General features: G+C 37.0%; 1 protein-coding gene across 5 annotated transcripts in view; it reads left to right on the forward strand.

Annotated features, from left to right (window-relative positions):
- The window catches only part of Spidr (scaffold protein involved in DNA repair), a 384,856-nt gene that overhangs the window by 277,128 nt on the left and 82,601 nt on the right, over window positions 1-25,127 (forward strand). The window lies entirely within an intron of this gene.

Genomic DNA, 25,127 nt, shown 5'->3' on the forward strand with positions numbered 1-25,127 from the left:
AGTGGACACTTAACAAAAGTACATGCCAATGGGGGAAAAAATAGTGGCTGTGTGAGCAGCTGAGTAAGTGGGGTCAGGTTGTGTGCTCCCCTTCTTTTTTCAGAACTAATCATACCATGGAGTTGCACTACAAATGCTGCCATCAGGGAAGCCAGTAAGGTGGAAATTACCAAGAATACTCTGCTTTAGGACAAAAGTGAAGTCTAGTTATTCCAGTCAGATAAAAGGTGAAACCCTTGGGACCAGAGTTCCTAAAGAGTGTTCAGTCGATGTAAAGGAGCAGGCAAGGGGGCAATAAGGAGGGACCCTTTGGTAAGTGACAAAGGAGGAACAGGATAGCTCTTCAGTGAAGAATTTTTTCCATATTATTATGTTGGTACAATATAATCGTACATGAGGTGGGATTTGTTATTACATATTCATACATGCACACAGTATAGCAATACAATTTGGCCAATATCATTCCTCATTTCCCCTTTCCCTCTCCTCCTCCCTCCCTCTGGTCCCTTTCCTCTCAGTTACTGATCTCCCTTTGATTTTCATGAGATTTTGATTTTCATGCCCCCACCTTTCTTTTCCTTTTTCCTCTCTAGCTTCCACCTGTGAAAGAATACATATAATCCTTGACTTTTTGAGTTTTGCTTATTTCACTTCCATTTTCCTGCAAATGATTTAATTTCATTCCTCTTTATAACTGAATAAAAATACATTGTGTAGATATACCACATTTTCTTTATCCATTTATCCACTGATAGATACCTAGGCTTGTTCCAAGATTTGGCTATTGTGAATTGTGCTGCTATAATCATGGGTATGCATATATCACTATAGTATGCTGACTCTAATTCTCTAGGATAAATTCCAAGGAGTTGTATAGCTAGATCATATGGTGGTTCCATTGCCAGTCTTTTGAGAAATCTCCATACCGATTTCCAAGGTGGTTGTACTAATTTACACTACCACCAACAGCATAAAAGTGCTCCTTTTTCTCCACATCCTCTCTAGCAATTATTATTGTTTGTATTCTTTTTTTTTTTTTTTTTGAATGGAGCTATAATTCTAAATTTATTTTATTCTTTTTTCAAAACATTACAAAGCTCTTGACATATCATATTTCATACATTTGATTCAAGTGGGTTATGAACTCCCATTTTTACCCCATATGCAGATTACAGAATCACATCGGTTACACATCCACGTTTTTACATATTGCCATACTAGTGACTGTTGTATTCTGCTACTTTTCCTAATGGCTGCCATTCTGACTGGAGTGAGATGAAATCTCAGAGTAGATTTGATTTGCATTTTCCTAATTCCTAAAGATGTTGAACACTTTTTCATATATTTGTTAGCCATTTGTATTTCTTCTTTTGAGATGTATCTGTTAAATTCATTTGCCCATTTATTAATTGGGTATTAATAAATTTTTTACTATTAAGTTTTTTGAGTTCTTTATATTCTCTGGATATTAATTCTCTGTCAGAAGAGTAGCTAGCAAAGATTTTCTCTCATTCTTTAGGTTCTTTCTTCACATTCTTAATTATTCCCTTTGTACAGAAGCTTTTTTAACTGAAATGCCATCCCATTTATTAATTCTTTATTTGTTCTAATTGGTTATATATGACAGCAGATGCTTTTCAACTCATTGTACTCAAATGGAGCACACTTCTCATTTCTTTAGCTGTCCATAATGCAGAGTCACACCATCCATGCAATCATACATGTACATAGGTAATAATGTCTGTCTCATTCCACTCTCCTTCCCACCCCCTTCCCACCCCCACATCCCCTCCCCTTGCCTCACTTCCCCTGCCCAAGCCAAAGTTCCTCTGTTCTTCCCTACCCCGCCCCCCAATTATGGATCAGCATCTGCTTATCAGAGAAAACATTTGGCCTTTGGTTTTTTGGGATTGGCTTAGTTCGCTTACCATGATATTCTCTAGTTCTATCCATTTTACCTGTAAATGCTATAATTTTATTCTTCTTTAAAGCTTAGTGATGTTCCATTGTGTATATGTACCACATTTTTTAATCCATTCCACTGTTGAAGGGCTTCTAGGTTGGTTCCACAGTATTCTGAATTGAGCTGCTATAAACATTGATGTGGCTGTTACTATAGTATGCTGATTTTAAGTCCTTTGGGTATAAACCAAGGAGTGGGATAGCTGGATCAAATGGGGTTCCATTCCAAGTTTTCTGGGGAATCCCCATACGGCTTTCCATAGTAGTTAAACCAGTTTGCAATCCTACCAGCAATATGTGAGCGTACCTTTTTCCCCTCATCCTCACCAACACTTGTTGCTTGTATTCTTGATAATTGTCATTCTGACTGAAGTGAGATGAAATCTTAGTTTTGACTTGCATTTCTCTAATTGCTAGAGATGTTGAACATTTCTTCAAATATTTGGTGATCGATTGTATATCTTCTGTGAATTGTCTGTTCAGTTCCTTGTTCCTTAGCCCATTTATGGGTTGGGTTATTAGGTTTTTTGAGTTCTTCATATATTCTGGAGATTAGTACTCTATCTGAGGTACATGTGGTTAAAGGTTTTCTCCCATTCTGTAGGCTCTCTCTTCACATTATTGTTTCCTTTGCTGAGAAGAAACTTTTTAGTTTGAATCCATCCAATCATTGATTCTTGATTTTATTTCTTGTCCTAAGCCAACATAATGAAGATTTGGTCCTACTTTTTCTTTTATTAGGTAGAAGACCGAGACAAACCCATATAAATACAGTTATCTCATACTAGAAAAAGACACCAAAAACATATATTGGAGAAAAGATAGCCTCTTCAACAGATGGTACTGGGAATATTGGAAATTCACATGTACCAAAATGATATTAGACCCCTTTCTCTCACCCTGCACAAAACTCAACTCAGAGTGGATCAAGGACCCAAGGATTAGACCAGAGACCTAATAGAAGAAAAAGTAGGACCAAATCTTCATCATCTAGTAATTCTTGGCATTATTTCCTGAACTTAAGGCAGGTAGGGTTTCTATTGAGAAAGTCGTTGCCTGTGCCTATCTGTAGGAGTGTGGACCCTACTTCAAGAAGTTTCATAGTTCCTGGTAATTCCCAATTCTTTGATGCATTTTGAATTGACTTTTGTGTACCATGAAAGATAAGGATCTAATCTTGAATAAGGAAAAAAGAATCCACTGATAATTATTTAGGGGGTTTAAAACATTTATTGCAATTAATTCAGGACTGAAAAAATTAAGTAACCATAGGTAAATGATCAGAGTATTAAGATGTAACATTTAACACTGAATTAAATCAAATTAGCTGAGAGGAAGAAGCACATAATTAGATGTCTACTTGTCTGTCACTTCAATAGGCTCTTGGAAAACTTCAGAAATAGCTTATTTAGTTCTGTATCCCAAGTCTTTGCACTAAGTTATTACTGAACCATGTCTACCCAGGAAAACCACAGACATTTGGACAGGGAAAAGCTAAAGTTCTCTGAGGGCCCATCTCTCTATGAACAATCAAAAAGTGGCAGCAAGAACATCAAGAAGTCCTATCTTTAAAAGTTTTTTGCTTGTTTGTTTGTTTGTGGTGCTGGATTGAACCAGGACCTTGTGCATGCGAGGCAAGCACTCTACCAACTGAGCTATGTCCCCAGTCCTCTTTAAAGCTTTTGAATGTGACCAATTCCAATTTTTATTCTGCTGAGTAGTACATCATTCTTTCTCCAGAAAAGACTAGAATGAGATTTCCTAAAGTGATATACTTTGTATAAGGGTTACTGCGTATTTAAAGGCAAGAAATATTCATCATGGCAGACTACGGGAGTTCTGTCTGGCAATTTGCCTTTCTGTTAAAATTTTGAATTTTTTCCATGTGCTTTTTTTTTTTAAGGGGGGGGGGGAGAGCTTTTTAATATTTATTTTTTAGTTCTTGGCGGACACAACATCTTTGTTTGTATGTGGTGCTGAGGATCGAACCTGGGCCGCACGCATGCCAGGTTAGCGCGCTACCGCTTGAGTCCCTTCCATGTGCTTTCTAAAGAAAAATATCTGGTCTCTGTTTTATCAGTGGTAGAATGTTATATAGCGTAAAGAGATGAGATGCAGCAATGAAACCACATACTTGAAAGTGCTCTGCCTTTCAAACCTTGCAGCTATGCTTCCTCTGTTACCTCTGCTTGGAGAGAGTACACTCGACTAATATTTGGCAAAAACAATACCAAGTATGCACATTACATATTATACATGCATATATGTCCCCTCTGTATAGACCACCTGGAAGTTTATCTGAGAAGAGACTCTTTCCAGTAACAGCCTCTGAGGAGGAGCCAGGTACTATAGAACTGTCTTCCTGAATAACTGATAGAACCCATAATAATTTTGTGTGTACACATACACATCACCTTTTATTTAATTGTCCATTTGTTTTATTGAGGTGAAATTAATAAACATAAAATTAATGCTTCATTTAGCAGTAGGACATTCATAGTGTTGTGCAGTATTCAACTCTAAGACCAAAACATTATTCTCACACCAAAGGAAACCCTGTGTTCATTAAGCAGTACCCCATTAACCTCTACCCTACTGCATGGCAACCACTAATCTGCTTCCTTTCTCTATTCTGTATGTTTCAGATAAATGGAACCCTAAACTATGTAATTTTTTTGTATATCTTTAATGTAACATGATGTACTTGGGGCCATGCTTTCAACATATGACTTTTGGGGAACATTCCAAATCCAAACTGTAACAGTCTGCCTACACATACAAATCATATATATGCCAATATTTTGATCCTTTTTTGCTGGGAGCCATCAGCCAAGTAGGTATGACAAATTCCTTGCCAGCTTACTCCCATGCTGTCTAGTGGAAGGACTTCTGAAAGGTGACCTTGCTCAAGGACCAGGGCAGGATCCGTGTTTAGGGTGTTCCCCTTTAGAATAGGGCGGTTTAGCATAATAGGAGATTAGGGTGTTCCCCCTTTAGAATAGGGCAGTTTAGCATAATAGGAGATTAGGGTGTTCCCCCTTTAGAATAGGGCGTATCCTGCTGCTGAGTTCCTCTTGAGTGCTTAGGGTCAGACAGTATATTTGGGAGACAGAAGCCCATGTGGTGAGGATTTGGGCAGAGTAGTGGATTAGAGAGTGGATTTGGGCAGAGAACGTGGATTCCCCCAGAGCGTGTTTGTAGACGGCCGGTGTGAGTTCGGGAATAAAGAATTGCTGTTTGAATCTACAAGCTGTGTGGAGACTCGTGATTTGTGCCCAGCCAGAGACTGCGGCACTTTTTATGGCTGAAAAATATTGCATTGTGTGGATGTACCAAATTTTGTTTATCCACTCCTCAGTTTATGGACATTTATGTTGCTTTATTTGAGGGTTACAAATGAATAATGCTGTATGAACATCTTTGTAGAAATTTTTTTGCTGATGTATGTTTTTATTTCTCTAGGCTATGTCCAGGAATAGAATTGCTGAGTTATATGGTAATTCAATGTTTAATGAGGAACCACCATACTGTTTTCCACAGTGGTAGCACCACTTTAAATTTCTACCAGTAATGCACAAAAGTTTAAACTTGTCCATATTCTAAAACTTGCAACCTTCTTTTCTTTTCCCTCTTCTTATTTTAAAATAACAACCATCCTAAAGAGTGTGAAGTGGCCAGGTGCAGTAATCCAGTGGCCCGGGAGGCTGAGACAGAGGATATCACGAGTTCAAAGCCAGCCCCAGCAAGGGCGAGGTGCTGAGCAACTCAGTGAGACCCTGTCTCTAAATAAAATATAAAATAGGGCTGGGGATGGTTCAGTGATTGAGTGCCCTTGAGCTCAATTCCTGGTACCCAAAATAAAAATAAAAACTAAAAATGAGTGTGCAGTGATATCTCATTGTGACTTTGATTGTCTTCTTCCTAATGATGTTGAACTTCTTTACATGTGGTTATTATTCATTTGAATATCTACTTCAGAGAAATGTCTACTAAAGTCTTTTATTCCTTTTTAAATTGTGTGTATTTCATTTTGTTTTTAAAATATATTCTGATACTAGGCCCCTATCATATATATAACTTGCAAAAACTTTCCTCCCATTTGTAAGTTGTCTTTTCACTTTCTTGAAAGTATCCTTTAGTGCACAAGTTTTAATTCTGTTGGCATTCCGTGTATCTACTTTCTTTGTTGTTGTTGCTTATACTTTTGATATCTTTTCTAAGATCTTTTGTCTAATTCAAAATCATGAAGATTTTCTCCTATAGTTTTGTTCCAGAGTATTATAGTTTTAGCCTTTATATTCAGGCGTTTGATACATTTTGCGTTAATCAAGCTAGTCAGGGATCATTGCAGTTCCATCTTAATTTTTGAATTTGCATTTCCATTTCTTCAAAAATGGTTCCTGGGGTTTTGTTGTTGTTGTTGTTTCGTACCAGGGATTGAACCCAGGGGAACTTTGCCACTGTACTACATCCCCAGCCCTTTTTATTTTATTTAGAGACAGGGCTTTGCTAAATTGCTGAGGCTGGCTTTGAACTTGTGGTCCTCCTGTCTCAGCCTCCTGAGCACTAGGATTATAGGCATGTGCTACCACATCTGGAGTAGTTCCTTGGTTTTTCAAGGATTGCATTGAATTTGTATATGGCAGGATTGCTATCTCAATAAAATTAAATCTTTCAGTCCATAACGATAAGGTTCCATTTATTTATATCTTTTTTATTTCTTTCAGGAATGTTTTGGAGTTATCATTGTGCAAGTTTTAATACTTCATTGGTTAAATTTTCTTACATCTTTTAATACTATTATAAGCCAGTCACTTTCTTTTTAAAATTGTTCATTGAAAATATATAAAAATATAATTAATTTTTGTTAATCTTATCTCCTGCAACATTGCTGAATTTCTTATTAACTGCAATAGATTTTTGTGGATTTTCTATATATCAGATCATATCACCTGTGAAAAAAGACAGTTTACTTTTCCTTTTCCATTTTGTCTGTCATTTATTTCTTTTACTTATTGAATTGCTCTGCCTAAAATTTCCATTACAACACTGAAGAAGTAGCAAAAGCAGAGATCCTTGTTTTGTTCCTGATCTTAGGCAGAAAGCTTTCCTTCTTCCCCATTGTGAATGTTGTTATATATGAATTTTTCATAAATGTTCTCTTTTATGCTGAGGAAGTTACCTTTTTTCCTACTTTGTTGAGTATTTTTATCATGAAAGAGTGTTGGATTTTGCAAATCCTTTTTCTGGAAAGCATTATCAAACTTTTTTATATTATACACTGTGAAAGAATCAGAATCTTACTTTTACCTGACAATTCTTAGTAGAGAATGGTTATAACCAAATTACGAAAATAATTTCTTTGAGTCATCAGGATATGGAGCTACAGGTACTCCTTAACTTTCCATGGGGTTGCATCCTGATAAACTGTCTTTTCTGTCCTTATTTGTGGAGCTTACGCAACACTTTATAGTTTCCCTGTTCAGTTTCATTTTAGTAGATTTAGCCCATTGACCAGAACTTTAAAACCCATTCTGTCATGTAAAAATTATTTTATTCTCTGCTTTTTAAAAAAAAAAATCTAAAGATTTTTATTCAGCCAATCTTTGCTCAAAGTATACTATACAGCCGGCCCTATTTGGACTGGCAGCAAGTCCAGACATGACTTTACCCTACATTCTATGCTCAGGGGAGGATTGGCCAGCCCTGGAAAATGACCCTGCAACAGGCCTCTACAACTAGAATTAATTTAAGAATTGATGGATTTTTAATAGAATTAATTTAGAAATTGATGTGTGTGTGTGTGTGTGTGTGTGTGTTTTAATGGAAATGGAGAGGATGGGCGTATAGTAACTAACCTAGATGAGTTTCTAATACTCAAAGTGGTCCTTCACTGTTTCTCTGTCCTTCTTCCTAACCTCTAAGCTTCTGCTTGGGTTAGTAGTAGCCATGTCTGCTGTTGCTCTTCTTGCATTTCCCAGGGCCTTCTCCCATACCTGGTACATGGTAAGCACTATACTCTGCAAATATTTGCTGAATGAAACTGGAGCAGATGGCTGTTCTCATAAGGTCTCTTGCCCCCTTGAGTTTATCATGATGATGAACAGATGGGGAATAAAGGATCTTGTGATCTGCTTCATTTGCCCTTCCTGAAGCTAGACGACTTGCAATTTTCCTGCCATCCCTAGATTTAGATTGGCTGTACTCTTCACCCTGGACATGAGTGGTCCCAACCTTTCAGTGGTATCTTCTGCTACTTCCTTCCCCATGCCTTTCCTTGTCTCCAGGCAGACCTGCCTTTTTTTTTTTTTTTTTTTATCTCTTTGCCTTCTATCCTCTCCAGCTGCAGAACTACCTTGATGGTAGTTCAGTGGGACACTTGGGCTCTCTGGACAGCTGGACTCAGGTCTACATTTTGGCTCTACCTCCTCATGCTGTTGGACCTTGGGCGAGGTATTTGAATGTTGATTCTGCCACTTGTAAAATGGGAAGACAACAGGTGCCTACCAAGGTCATGTTGGAAGCATGGAATGATTCAGTGTGTGTGAAGCCATTAGTGCAGCATTCAGTACTCATGAAATTCATGTTAATTTGGATGAGTATTTTACATTCTACCCCAAGATTTCTGCTCTTCTGACTATACTTTTGATGTGAAATTATTAAACAAGCTGTGTGTTGTGTAAATTATTATCAAAGCAAACCGAATCCAGCCACCATCTCTTCCCAATTTCTTCATGACTCTGGAGTGAAGGACTGGAAGAGATATATGGCTGTGCCACATGGGTGGGCAGGTATGAGCTCCTCTGCCTAGATCTGAGGTTAAACCAAATGAACAGGTGCGTGGAGAGAGGATATTTCACAGAGATATACCTATACTCTAATAGGATACAAGTTGGAAAGTACACTGGTAGGAAAAGAAGTAAGGAATTATAGCAAGTGCCACAGTAGCCAGGAAAGACCTTTTTTTTTTTTTTTTCCTGGTAGATGGACACATTACCTTTATTTAATTTATTTATTTTTATGTTGTACTGAGGATCGAACTCAGGGATTCACATATGATAGGCCAGCGCTCTAACACTAAGCCACAACCCCAGCCCCAGAGAAGACTTTTTGAAAGACAAGATGCAGCAAGATAATGGTAGCTGTGTAGTTATAGCTTTGCATCTCTCAGCTTTGTTTTGGTTGTGCAATAAACATGACTATTTAACTCATTTTAAGGAGTATGATTCCTTGGTTTTCATTGTGTTCACCATGTTGTACAACATCACCAGTGTCTAATTCCAGAATGACTTCATTACCACAGAAGGAAACTTTGGACCTGCTTTTAGTCTGCTTTTTCACTTCTGTGACTAAAAGACTGACAAGAACAATTTTAGGGAAGGAATGGTTTATTTAGGGGCTCATGGTTTCAGAGGTGTCAGTCCATAGATAACCAGCTCCATTCCTCAGGCCTTAAGTGAGGCAGAACACCATAGTGGAAGAGTATGGCAGAGGGAAGCAGCTCACATGATGATCAGGTAGCAGAAAGAGACTAAGCTCAGCTCACTAAATATGTACCCCGAAGACACGTTCCCCCCCCCCCCCAGTGACCCACCTCTTCTAGCTACACCCTACCCATCTTCAGCTAACACTCAGTTAATTCCTGTCAAGGGATTAATTTACTGATTTGGTTAAGGCTCTCATAACCCAATCATTTCACTTCTGAATAATCTTGCATTGTCTCACACTTGAGCTTTTGGGGGACACTTCACTCCAAACCATAACAGACCCACTAGCAGTTACTACTCCCTGTTCCCCTCCTGCCTCCACTGCCCCCACCCCTGGCAACCACTAATAATATACTTCCTATCTCTAGGTATCTACCTATTCTACATATTTTCTATCATTGAACTCAGACAAAATACAACCTTTTGTGTCTAGATCATTTGGTTTTAAAATATTTCCTTACATGACTTATTGTAACAGTGAGAGAAATAACAAATGAATGACCTAGGAACCTCATACCATCTTTCCCTGCCTTGGCTGTCTCATCTGTCAGTTATAGAGTTGGAGCTACATGATCCCTAAGACCTGTTTTAAAGTTTCTTTCTCTCATTTCTTTTCATGCCTTTCTCTTACTCAGTTTTGTCTGTCTCCCCATGGTGACTTGATCATATCTAGGGAAAGGAACTCTTCCCTTTTTGTCTGTATGTGCACATCTCCCTTTTCCCCAGGCCTTGCCATACTGTCTATTACAGAGCCAGATTAATGGTAGGACCTTCATAAATGTTTTTAAGATAATAGCTTTAAAAGTTCAAGTATTAAAGTCATTGTAAAATGAGACTGGAAAGACAGATTGAGATTATGTTGCAGAGGGCTTACAGTTTACCATTCAAGCAAAAACTTCTGACCACATTTGACATAGTCAAAGTAGTATCTTGGTGGTGAGGCAGAAAACAGAGTTGAGAGCCTGGAATGTTAAATGTGAGGTACTCAGGGCCTGCCAGGAGCATACAGTGGAATGTATGGTTTGGATTTAAGAAGTAAGGGAGAAAAATAAGGTCTAAAAATTACTTCAGAGTTTTTAATTTCATTAACTTGGACAATGATATTGAGATACACAGCTACATGAGAGAAGAGGGTAAAAGAAACATTAGACTTGAAGTTAGAGACCAGCCACTTGGAGCAGCTGGGAGATTTACTGAGCTACAGGGACTCCTAACTGTGAGAGGTAGCAAACCAGAAGGCTGCTTTAAGAAGATGAGCACAAGCCCACGTGAGACAAAGGGGGGGCAACTGCTGACTGCTGACAGCCACATCTCTCCCTCAGTACAATTTCTCTGGCTGCCATGGCCTCATAGCCCCCTGGCTGTTAATAGAAGGTGGAGATGGTATTGATGACAGGGTTCCCTGGTGGGATGTTGCACAGAAGATTGAAATATGGGACTGGAATCTGGAGGGGGCTGGGGGGTAGGTGACTCACAAGTCAGCATCTGCACTGCAGATTAATGTCTTAGGCACCAAGGGGCAGCCCTGCATAGACAAAGGCAGAAATCCTTTCAGCAGGCAGAGTAGCTCCTAGAATAACACAACCTATTTAAGAACATGAAGAAATGCCAGGGCAACTCCCTAAATTTTCATTTGACATTGCAAGTAATCTTATACATTAAAAGACTAGGTTAGGTCAGATCCCCATGATAATACAAAATAATCTGGCACTCTCGTCCTTTGATTTTTGACCATGTTCACATAGCTGCATCAAGCACGAGATGGAAACAGTCATGAATGCCAGACACCCACATTCTTTTTTTTTTTGCCACCAAATAGTGTGATCTGCAGCAAGATAGGGATCCTCTGAGCACTAGATAGTTCATCCATGAGATGAAAAGATGGGAGAAAATCTCCATGCTCCCTTCTGATACTAATAGCCTAGACTTTTTTAGTCATATAAAGAATTTTAAAATAAGGGGGAGAAATGAATTACAGTAGAGGGGGTAGAGAGAGAAGAGGGAAGGGGAGGTGGGAGGGGGGATAGTAGAGGATAGGAAAGGCAGCAGAATACGACAGACACCAGAATGGCAATATGTAAATCAATGGTTGTGCAACTGATGAGATTCTGCAATCTGTATATGGGGTAAAAATGGGAGTTCATATCCCACTTGAATCAAAGTGTGAAATATGATATATCAAGAACTATGTAATGTTTTGAACAACCTACAATAAAAATTAATTAAAAAAAAAGAATTTTAAAAATGATTATCTCTTTATCCTAAAACTGCTTCCTCATGGAAAATAAGTCAATAAGAAATGATTTATCTTAACAGTTTAGAATATTTGATAAGGCATTAATTTATCTCAGATTAACCAAAGTACTCAAAGTATAGGTGTGTAAAAAGAATGTTCAAGGTACTTTACCTCTCCTTTTGAAATTTTTCTCTGCTGCCTCCTATTTGTTACAGAACTAAATACAAGATTATCCAAAAGAATTGGCTTTGTGAGCTAGTAGATCATGTGATATTCCCCACCCCACCCCCCACTCCACCCTTTGGTGCTCATGAGGCTCCTGCACACACTGTTCAGTAAACAACTTCAGAGAACCAGACCCAGCCAGTTCATTCACTGTGAGCATTTGGAAAGGGCTGCCTTTGTGCAGCCCTGACGTAGTGGCCAGAGTGGAATGGAGAAGTTAGCATTTGTGTTTTCATTAGTTCTTTTTATAGCAGTGAACCAGCTGTAGCTGGTTAACACTAGCCTGAACTGCCTGTTAGTGTTCAGGTCTCTTACGCAGCCTAAAGAGCTTCTGATGGAAACACATTTTGTTACTCATGATACCACTATGTTTACATGAACTCACTCATGCTGTCATGGAATGTGATTTATAATGGCCCTAAAAAATACAGGAACTCCCTGGGTGCTATTCAGATCTACACTCAAAAACAAACCAGAAACTCACAATATATAGCTTTCCCTATTGAGCCATTGTTGGAGAATGCTCTTAAAAAGAGCTACATTTTGGCTACCAGGATGTTTTCCCTCAGTGTTTTGAAAATTGCGTGGAAAAAGTCATTTTTTTCCCCTAGCCAGAGCAAGGAATCATCATGTTATAGGGAATAAAAAGTAACCTACCCAACCAGTTCTAAGATAAATAGAACTGTTTGTATTGTTTTATCTTTTCTAGGCAAACTTTGCCTAAAGGCAAAAAATAACTTTTTAAGAATCATTCATTTGCATCATGAATATACCTATACTCACATCTTTCTAACAAAATGAAAATAGGAAATGCTGCTAAAAACTTAAAAACATTTTAAATGAAGAACATTTATTGATTTCTTGTATGGCTTGGTTTTTTTGTTTGTTTGGTTGGTTTTCTATGTTTTTTGAGGTACCAGTAATTGATCTCAGAGGTACTCAACCACTGAGCCGCATCCCCAGCCCTATTTTATATTTTATTTAGAGACAGGATCTCACTGAGTTGTTTAGCGCCTCATTTTTGCTGAGGCTGGCTTTCAACTCTCAATCCTCCTGTCTTAGCCTCCCAAGCCACTGGGATTACAGGTGTGGGCCACCATGCCTGACTTGTATGGCTTGTTTTGAGATTAAAGAATAAACCAGTGTAGCCAGTATTCTCAAGTAGTCAAGAATCTGAAGAGCTCAGGTACTTCCTAGATCAGTCTCATCACAAAGTAGAAAATATCTCCTTTTTTAAGCTTAATTTCTTTGCAAATATGAACTTAGGCCTTTGAAAAGTATTATGATTAATTTGGGAAAGTAGAAGAGCTAAAGTTCTTCCTGTAAGGGTCATGGCAGCTGAGTAATAGGATGCAGCATCTTTTATAGACTCTCATTTCATCTGGGTCACTTGAGGGAAATTTTTATTTGATTCTTCCTGATATTTTGTTTTCCATCAGAAAATGGTATAATAGTGTGAATGATTTGGCAATTATATGTATGAGGATATTGGTAGGGACTCATTTGGTATCTACCTCACAGGAATATTGAGAAGATTGGAAGATTGAGGTAATAAAGATCAGATATCTGACATATATAGTTGGTCTTGCTTTTTTTATATATATTTTTATCTTCTCATTTGTATATACCAAGGTTTGGCAAAAATGGAATTTTACTCTTGGCAGATAGTACAAGTCTCTGTTGTACTCAGCTATGTATAAGGAAAGCAACCATAGACAATAATATATAAGTAGATGGGTGTGGCTGTGTGCCCATAGAACTTTCTTTGCAAAATAGGTGGCAGGCAGAATTTAGCCTATAGGCCATAGTTTGCCAACTGTGATCTATATAAATAGGTAAATTTCTCTATGTGTAGAACTTCTCTTGTACTTTCACAAATGATAAAAGGAAATTTTTAGCCAATATTTTACCAAGGTTCCAACTTTCCATACTGCACATCAAAATACCACTTGAAGGTGTAAGTATATGCTTTACATATTTTTTAACTGTTTACAGTAAAGTACACAGTTATTATTTAACTGAGCATATAAGGTAAAGTAATGTGACATTTTGAACTGTCAGGTTTTGTCTTCCATACTTGTCTGTCAAATAAGTTGAATCATTAGCTATCATATCAAATTTTTGAAACATTATAAAATCAAAATGAAAACCTTTGCACTAGTTACCCACACATTTATCTCAACTGTCACACCCAACCTTTACGGGTATACATGGGCTAAATGTTGTAGAGAAGAAGAAAGTACTAATTACTTAGCAAATGTCACCTAAGCTATAGACCCCCAAGCTTTTCAAGCACACCTATGTGGCTTATCTGACTTGCCTATTTCTTGAGCTGCAGATTAAATTCATTTATTGTCTTATTGACTAAGAAAATAAAAAGTCCTACATCCACTAGGAAGAAGTCACAAAGTCACAATCATCATACTGAATTCAAGGCTTTCATACAGGGAGACTCATAGACTATTAGAACAAGAAAGTAACCAGCAGCCCCAAGCACCCTAAGAGAAGAAGCAGGGAGAGGAAGGAATGAGGAACTCAGAGATGTGGAGCTAGAAGAGGCTGAGGTGTACCCGATTTCTAACCACTCCCCAAGGTCACATAGGATAGTAAAGATAGGATATAAGCCTATTTATACAAGTCTGTGTCCTGCCCTGGGAAGCCCTTAGATCCACTGATTCTGACATAAACTGATAGGTCTCCCTAGAGCCAGACTTGTGACTGTCCCCAAGGTCTTATAATAATGGGAAGAGGAAAAATCATAATCTTTGGTTGTGGTACTAGGATCAAACTCAGGGCCTCACATGTGCTATGCAAGCACTCTACCACTGAGCTGCAGTCCTAGCCCTTTATATTTTATTCTGAGACAGTTTTATTACTTGCCAGGCTAGCCTTGAGCTTATGATCCTCCTTCCTCAGCCTCCCAAGCAGCTGGGATTATAGATGTTCACCACCACTCCTGTCATTAAGGATTTGAATTCTCTGTGCCCAGCAAATTTTAAGAAAAATCAGTATTGTCAAGTTACAAATAGCTCTCTCTTTTTTTTAATATTTTTTAGTTGTCAATGGACCTTTATTTTATTTGTTTATATATGGTGCTGAGAATTGAGCCCAGCGCCTCACATAGGCTAGGCTCTACCACTGAGCCACAACCCTAGCCCCACAAATAGTTCTTAAATATAAAAATTTAGCCTTTATTTTTTATAGCCATTTGATTTTTACTTCCTGGTTGTTGCATATTTCATGCATTAATTAAAGATTTATAAAAACTACACTAATATTACTGAATATTTTTAACCAAAAACTACATTGAACCAGACTCAGTGGCTCATGCCTCTACTCCAAACTATTAGGTAGACTGAGGCAGAGGATATGGAGATTTTAGGCCAGCCTCAGCAAGTTAGCAAGACCCTGTCTCAAAATAAAATACAAAAAGAACTGGAGATGTAGCTCAGTGGTAGACCATAGGTTCAATTCCCAAGGTGGTAATAACAGAAAAGTACCAGAGTTTTGAATCATCACGATGAACATTTCAGGGAGATGGGGAAAAGGGAATTTGTATCTCATAAACAAATTTAGATTTTATTTGCTTGTGATATATAAATGAAAGCCAGGCATGGTGGTGCGCATCTGTAATCCTAGCAGGTCCGGGAGCTAAGGCAAGAGGATCACAAGTTCAAAGTCAACCTCAGCAATTTAGCAAAGCCCTAAGCAACTTAGTGAGACCCTCTCTCAAAATTTAAAAAAATAAAAGGGCTGCAGATGTGCCTCAGTGGTTAAGCACCTCTGGGTTCAATCCCTGGTATCAACAGAAAAAAAAAAGGAATGAGTTGATATAGATTTCTTTTTTATTTGTATTTATTTACATACATACATGCTAGAGATTGAACCCAACCTTATGCATACTGAATACACACAATAGCAAAAAATCTCAGAGAATCAGTATTCTCATTTATAATTATGGTTTATTTTCTGGAAAGCCAGTGAAATACAGTTCTTGATTTATAATGAAATTTACTCCATGACAAACTGAGTCTTTCTAAGGAGACCAGAATGCAGAACTCAGCCATTACCTCGAAATGATGTGAGAAGACTGAAGGGCCAACTGTTTTTATTGCTTTGAATTAGTTAGGTGATGATAACCATGAACATTTATAATATTATTTTAGAATTGGCCCTGTGAGATTTTCAAGACACAGAACTGAATGTACTGCCAGATATTTTTGCAGGAGCCACAGATGTAAAAGAAATCTGCACACACATTCCCCTCCTAGCACCCAAATGGAACATATTTTGAGTTAAACCTTTTGGAATGGACTATTTTTAGAGAAATTGGCCAGGGTGGGGATGTAAATATGATTCTTCACAACTTTTTTCATTACATGCTTTAAAAATATTTACATTTTTAAAATAATTGTGACATATTTTGTTCTGTGATTTACCCTACTGACAGCAAAATGCCAAGTTGAACTACTAGTCCTTCTTTTTCAAACAATGGGCAAAGTTTTACCTCTTCTGAAATTTGAGAGTTAACACATGGTACCCAGGCGTGGGCTAGGCTTGGCAAAACTCTTAACACAAGCAGCGTTGCTCAAAATCACACTCTATGTTCATGACTATTTATGTTCATCTTATCTTGTACATTGAATAATGTGACCATGGAAGTGAAACCCTGGTCCTTTATCTAAATTTATACTGATAATTTTAAATGATAAAGGCAATATAGTGACATAGGTTTCAAATTTTGCAAGATTAGAAAAACTGTTCTATTTTCATATAACTATTTTGTGTAGTATCTTCTAGTCTTTCTTATATTTATTTTAAGTTGAAATTATGAAACATTTTGTTTGTAGCCCAAAGAATTTCAGCAAACTATAATACTCTTTATTCCCACTGTGCAATATTTCAGTTTTGAAGGAGCTTAGCAGAGAATCTAGGATATCCCAAGTGCTTGTTTTTTGTGTTTTATCTTACTTTTTTTTATTTGTTTGTTGAAACTAATGTAATAAAGCACTCAAAATACCCAAACAGGACCTGGCTTTTGGGGGGCACTCTGCACAGTAGTCCTGGAAAGGCCAGCAGATCTGAGGGTGAATACAATATCCCCATTTTCCAGAAGAATCAGAGAAGGGGCCAGATGCTGAAGACCTGTCCAGAGCTGAGCTGAGACTTGAAACCAGGTCTGTGTGACTCAGCTCTAAAGGAAGGAAGGGCAGGAGTCAAAATGCCTTTTATAAATGTAGCAGTCAAATTATTTCACATTGTATGCTAGGGAGAACAGCAGGCAATTAGAACTACCAGTTATAACAGAAACAGTATTTTCAGTCATTCACTATAGTGGGAATCAACACTGGTACAGAAAATTTTTTTTTAAAAGTACCAATAATGTTTTAATTTGATACATGAACAATCATCTATCAGCTTTACTTGGAAAGTACCTAGCTGTAAAAATAGGTGTCTGTAATCAGAAGTTAGGCAAATTAACATTGTTAATATATTGTTTCCTTTTTTTGGAGGGTGGGATACCAGGGCACTCAACCACTGAGTCACATTCCCAGACCTATTTTTGTATTTTATTTAGAGACAGAGTCTCACTGAGTTGCTTAGCTCCTTGCTTTTGCTGAGCCTGGCTTTGAACTTGCAATACTCCTGCTTCAGCCTCCGGAGTTGCTGGGATTAAAGACATGCACCACCATGCCAGGCCATGAGCTACTTTTAAGAATCAGATGTGTATGTCTTTCTGTGGATCCCACTGGACTATAAAATTCATCAATATAAGAAATTTATTTCATTCAGGTTTGTATCTATAGCCCAAGATATTACATCAGACATAGAAGAAAATTGAGGGGTAAAGAGTACTTTCTATTGATCTCATTCCTCGTTGCCACAAATTAATATTTATTAGACATATTAAGAGTACATGGCAATGTTATGACCTGAAAAAAGCATAATGAACTCAAGTTAAAAATAACAACTATTCCTGTTTTGATTCTTTGCTGGATTCCAGATGTAGCTATAGAAACTAAGAAAAAGAACATTTCCAAATACAAGGTAAGAGAGAAAACTCTTCATATTTTGACTCACTGCATTTCTCCAGAGGAAAACCTCCCTTCTTTCCATACCCTGAAATTAGAAAGGATATTCCCAGCATATTCATCCCAAATTGCAACCAGGGGCCTCTGGTGTTGGGTAATGTGTCCTAAAATCAGCATGACATTTATCATTGTATAGACTAAAATATATCTTCGCTTTTAGAAAATATGTAGATGTGTTTTTTAATTAAATGAAGTTCACACTTTATTCACTGACTTTAGAAGTAGGAATGGCCATTTTGGAATGTTTGATATGTATCTCTCTGACCAGTGGGAGGAATTATCTGTTAGCCCCAGGAAAAGGTACTTTTCTCTAAACTGTTCTATAGATAGAACTCTCTTTAGTTAACTCATTTACTGTTTCTTTCCCGTCACTCAGATAGTTTTCACAATCACTGGCAACATGACTCTATACGTAAGACAATATTTTTATTGTTTACTATGTCATCCTAAAGCATTTCTAGAAGAGCTGGCTATCATGAGAACTACTTCTGTCAGCCTTGGTAATTTTCTGTGCTGTTTCAGACCTGGGATGGGCCTCTCTCTTTTATCTACATTGCTGGGCTTCCTAACTACATGCCAGCATTATCACACACTCTAAATTATCTTAGGATATCATCTGCATGTAAGTACCCTATTCAAATTAAGCCTTCTTTGAATGGTTGACCTTTTTTTTTTTTTTTTTTTGGAGTCTCTGGTGCCTACATGCTATGGTTTCTGTGATCTGTGATGCTGGTGTTTTAAAAAAATATATGTGCATTCTCAAATATTTTTAAAAATATTGTTGAACTAGGTAGGAACTAGGTATTTAAACTTTTGATTATCAAATAGTAGAGGCTTTCTTTGAGCATCAAAAAGAAAAATTTGGCATCCTGGCTCAGGAGTATTTTAGTCATAAATGTCTTTGGTTGAAATTGTCCTAAGCAGTAAATGGGAGGTAAGATAAAATCCTATGGGTGTACTCTACCTTCTGTGTGTGTGTCATTCCATGTAGGAGTTCTGTAATAACTTTTAAATGATGTTTTGTTGCTGACTTTATTATAATTGATAACAATGGTTATGTATTAAATAAAAGGACTGGGTTAAACAAGTTAATTAGGTCTACCTCCAGTGATTTTTAGGCTATATGAGTGAACTGCTTCATTTCTTATTTCATCTGTGTCTCAAAGAGATACACTGTTTATATATATATATATATATAATATATATAGATATATATTTGTTTGATCTATTCATGATTTTTGCTTTTTCCTGTTAATTGTAGTTTTTATATATATCCAATAAAGGGGTGTATAGAGAGAGTTCTCCTCCCCTATAACTCCACTTCTCATTAAGTGACTATATAAGAATTAGTTAGGCTCAGTGACAAAGAAGTTTACTCCATCCAACTTAAACAGAAATAGATTTATTAAAAGATTTTAAATGACTTATAAAATCATTAGGAAAACTGAAGAAACAGAATCTAGGTTGAACTTTTAAGCAACACTGAAGAACCAGGCCACCATCGGAGCTGCTACCTCTTCCACAACCATAAATCTTAAGTGTTTTTTCCAGTACCTCCTGAGCTAAAGCTAATGAGAGGGTGCTGCCTCTCTGGCTTTAGAACCGCTCAGTGTGGGCTACCAGCTGAATCCATAGACCTAGATGCCTCATTCCTGCCTTTTGACAGTGCAAAGCTATTGGCCAGATTCTGGGATCTTTGTTAAATATTATGCTTGGTAGCATAAGCAGCATAACGTGGTCCCCAGTCACAAGAGAGCCCCAAAGGGCTAGAGTTTGCCGCTCATCCTTTGAATCTTAGAAAGGTCCATAGAAAGAAACTGGATGACTTCATATTCACCAAAAGAGAAAGAACTTACCAGGAAAGCAAAAATGTATGTAAAAATGTATGAAAGAACAAGCAAATAACAAGCTCCACAGTACTAAAATTTAATTTGAAATGCCATTAGCTGTGGCCAATCTTTTTCTTAATATTTTCTTATTAAAGAAGTCAAAATCAAAACTTTTCTGCATGCATTGCTTGGTAATAATATTACGACTATAAAATTTTATACTGTGGACTATGCCATGGAGTGGTGATTTAAAAGGAAATTTTAATTAACAGATGTTGGAATGGTTATACACATTTGAAATGCCTTCTAAATTTTTTCAGATATTGGAATTATTAAGAAATTAAATGAGACTAATCAGTTTTTATTTTACTCTGTGCTACTTGCTACTCATGAACTTCTTTTTTATTTTTTTTTTATTTATTTTTTTATTTTTTTATTGGTTATTCAAAACATTACAAAGATTTCAGAATCACATCGGTTATACATCCACATTTTTACATAATACCATAATAGTAACTGTTGTATTCTGTTGTACTCATGAACTTCTTTTTTAATACTTGTAACATGTTGTAAAATTTGTCATAGATTCATTTCTGCTTTATATCCAAAGCAAAATTCAACAAATTTACTCATGCACCTAATATAGAGGAGACTTTTTTTAAGAGTATGACCATTATAAGCATGCATAGTGACATTGGGATTAATAAGTAAGGATAATGATACTAAGGGCTTACTAGTTTCTGAAACTTAAAAATAAAAGGCACCTGAATAAAAAAGTATGGATGCATGCCATGTGTGTTGGGAGTTGCTAGTTGACATTCATATGCCAAGGGAAAGAGAAGGAACCTTAACAGAGAATGAAGTGTGACCAGGTGCAGTGGTGCACACCTGTAATCTCAGTGGCTCAGGAGGCTGAGGCAAAAAGCTCAAAAGCCAGTCTCAGTAAAAGTGAGGCACTAAACAATTCAGTGAGACCCTGTCTCTAAATAAAATACAAAATAGGGCTGGTGTTGTGGCTCAGTGGTCGAGAGCCCCTGAGTTCAATACCCAGTATCCTCCACCACCACCACCACCATCCCCCTAACAAAAAAAGAGAGAATGAAGTCAGGGCACTTGGCCACTGCCCAATACACAAGGCCCAGCAGGGAACAAAAATGGAATATGTGTCTGAAGGTTGAAGAGAGGTTAGAAAGGTAGCACTGTGGAAGATAGAATTCAACCTAGCCACGGCCCACTAGGGACTGACAGCACAGCAGGTCTGTGTGGAGTCATAGGCCTGGGGTGGTCCACAGCCTGAGCTATCTCCATACGCATTATGAAGTGGCCCTGGCAAGCAAGGATTTACATTTGTGACCTTAACTGAGAAGACCTGAAGTCATACACAGTATGTGGCCTGTAGTAACTTTACTGGAGCAAGAGCTTGACTTGTGCTTGCTGTGTGACACCACCAACTAAACCCACACCACACATCTAAGCATTTATAGGATAAGGTAGTCCCGTAGTATTCTGTGAACAGTGGCTATTGTAAAGTGTCAACATTGTTTTTATTCAAGAAAGGTCATTAATAAGAGATGAAGCTTTAGCAAAAGTTAAAAAAGCAGTTTCAATTGAGTTATGTATGGAAAACTCAACCAACGTATAGTATAGTTTGGTAGAGAGGAAAAACAGATGCAAATATGCACATGGGGGGTGGATTATAAAAGTCCTAAAGTGAATCTTTTGTTCCTACATAGGATTTTAGCATGTAGAATCTTATAAACTAAATCTGGAATATTCTAATTTGTTCTGCTGTGTTGAAAACCATTGCTACTGTGTTAGTCTTCTCAGCCAACATCTCACATAACTATTGAGTTTATCAAAGTCAAAAATATAACTAGTACATATACAGCTGTAGATTGCTTCTCTTTATAAATGGAATGTATTTGATTCCAAATTCAGTCCATAACTACATATTTGTCGTGAAAAATACAAATATTGGGATGATTTATAGGTACAAGACTCTTCGTCTTCTTTTCTGCATTATGTGGTATTCTTTTCCATACTTCTATAACTGTGAACTTGTATTTTAGAGGAAGGCACAACCCGTAATTACTGGATATTTCATGTGTATATAATATACTAAAAGAAAACATTTGCCATGAAAAAAACTTTGAACTGTGTTCTCAGAAACTTTAACATGTACAGTATTATTCAAAATAGAAATATCTTCCCACATCAGTGAAATAAAAATTAGCTATATGCTATCATGACCTTATAAGGCAGTATGTAACACATCCTTTCCATGTACTGATGATTGGGTTTTTTCCATCATATCTTCTTTGACTGTATAAACTTTTTGAGATCATTCATTATAGTTAGTGACATGTAGACACTTTTTAATTACAGTGCTTTAAACTCTAAGCATATTGTCAACAGAGGCATAGGGTGTGGTGTCTACATTTCTGGAACCTGTGGGCACCACCCTCAGGTCCTGGCTGCCATAAAGACAGAGAACTGGTGGCTGGCTCTTAGCAGTGACTCCAGCTCATACCCAAACTTATCCATGTGACTAAGCTAATTCTGCAAACGTTACCAATGAAGAAGGGCCCTAAGGATTACAGACTCCATGCTCTTAATTTATATACCTAGCCAGGAGGTTTAAGTAGGCCAAGTGAACACTGCATAAATCCAAATAGAAGTTAAAGTTGGCTCACTGTTAACATCCACATTACATACTACCACCTAAGGTATTTTATAGAAAGCATTCCCATGATAATGGAGATGACCACATTTACCTTCCACTTATTAAGTGCTTTCTAGGCATTTAAAATATTATGATGTGCCTCCTTTGTACAGCTTGTATTCTGGGCTTAGGGCTATAGAGCAATAAAATAATAATAATTTAAAAAATTTAAAAACGAGAAGTTCCCTTTCCAGTGAGGCAGAGATATGTAATAAACAGATAATTTCAGGTGGTTGACTTTGGAGAAGTTACCAACTACTTTTTGCAGGACTTTTTATCCGTGAAGTGGAGATTATGATGGCACCCCCTTATGTGACTGGTACATTAATGAGATAAACCCACAAAGCATTTAGAAGAGTACCTGGCATGTGATAACTGTTAAGAACTCAAAAGAACATTTGCTATTATTTGAGCAATAATACTGTGCCATGTATGGAATAACCCAGATAGATATGTCAAGGTTACCTTAAGTGAGCAGTTAGGAAAACCTAGGAAAGAGACTTTTGAAGTGGGACCAAAATGACAAGGTGGAGGCAGCCATGAGACACACTGGAAGGCACACTTTCCAGACAAAAGGCTTAACAACAGCAAAGACAAAGATGAGGTTGGTGTGCTCGAGGAGTTAAGGGAGGCTGGTGCACCTGGGGTTTAGTGAGCCCAGAGCCTGGGATGGAGAGGAGGCAGATGGCCAGGAGTTTAAATTTTGTTCCAAGGATGATGAGATGCTTTCAAGGTTTCAGCATGGGATGGATGGCATCTGACCTGTGCTTTAAGAAGGTTGCTCTGTCCACTGTAGGTCAAATGGAATGTGGAGGTACAAGACTGAGACTAGGAAACAAGGCAAGCTATTTCAAGAATCTGGACCCATTGGACTAGTGACCTGGAACAGAATGCTAATGAGGAAGTGGAAGGAAAAAGAGATTTGGGGTTCATTTTGAAGGTTCTTGCTGAAGATTAGATGTGGGACTATGGGAAAACAAAACTCAAGGATGATTGAAATTGTTGAACTGGTGGTGTTACAGTGGGAGGAGACTAGGGAAGATCTAGCAATGGGAACTAGAGTTCTAGGGGGGGTCTTGTTGAGATGGAGCCACCTGTGAGACACTGAAGAAACCAAATTGGATATTAGCCTTCAGTGGAGCAGAGGTCAGGATATGAAGGCCAGGTACTATGCCCAGGCATGTAAGCATGAATTATCTTCTTTGTTGTAAACAAAAATACCATTAAATAGGTAACATCTAACTGTTGAAAGCAGAAACTAATGAAAGCCACTTTTTAAAGTTAATTTTAAATTAAAATGGTTTCCCCTTTAATGTAATAGGTAGATTAGTACAGCAGAGACTAACAAATATATGTAGGAATTTAGATACATACATATCTTATACCAAGATAAATTCCAAATGGATCAAAGATTTAAACCTGAAAAAAAAAAAGAAAGTTCTAGAACAAATCATGAAATAATTATCTTGAGGTAAAATTTTTTCAGTGACTCAACAGACCCATAAATTTCAAAAGAAAATATTAATATATATAATACTAAATATTAATAAATGCTATTAAACTTGCATAGTAAAGTCAAAAATTAAGTGATAAATTGGGAATGTATACTTGCAATTCATATTACCAAAAGCTGCTCTCTAATACATGAAATGCTCATAGAAATTAAAAAGGAGACAAACCACCACTGTAAAGGGTGTGAATGCACAATTTATAGAAAAAAGAAACATGAAAAGATGTTTAATTTCTCATGATGAATGCAAATGAAAATAACAATATTATTTCTATCAATTTTTCAGAAATCAAGTTGAGGGGAAATAAGCAGTCTCTTACTTTAATGGAGAGAAAATAAATTGTCACAACCCAATGGACAGCACTTCAGTACCCTGTACATAAAAGTGTGTGTGTGTGTGTGTGTGTGTGTGTGTAAAATGTAAACAAATTAATTCTTTGACTCTTCAGCACTTCCACTTCTTGGAATTTGTCCTACAGATGCATTTGTATATATACAACATACAAGTTATTCTGTGCCGCATTGTTTGTGATTATAAGAAGTGAATGTAGCCCAGATGGTCAACATAAGATTAAAATTAAATCATGGACATGTGTGTAATGAAATTCTTTGCAGTTCTCTTTGCAACTGAAAAAAAGAATGAGAAGTCCTCAGAACTAAAATAGAGAAATCAAGGAACGAGGATGTTTGAAATGTGTTATGTTCCTTGGATATATAGATATTATATATTCCTTATATAAATGTATTTAGATTTATTATATACAGTAAATATAAATTTTTTATATTATATATATTTTTTAACATTCATATATATATATATATATATATATAAATAAAGAACATTCATATATATGTATATATAAAGAAACTCTAAAATGATATGTGATAAATAAGTAATGGTGATTCTCTGTTACAAACAGGTGGGAACTAGGAGGAGAGACAGAAGTGGGATGAAAGAAAATCTTATCATATGCCTCTATATCTTTAAATGTTGAATTTTATATGTTATTCAGATAAGTTAAATAACTTATTTATTTATTCATTTTAGTTGTAAATGGACACAA

Source organism: Callospermophilus lateralis, chromosome 16 (genome assembly GCF_048772815.1).
Source record: "Callospermophilus lateralis isolate mCalLat2 chromosome 16, mCalLat2.hap1, whole genome shotgun sequence".
In the NCBI taxonomy this organism is placed as follows: Eukaryota; Metazoa; Chordata; class Mammalia; order Rodentia; family Sciuridae; genus Callospermophilus; species Callospermophilus lateralis.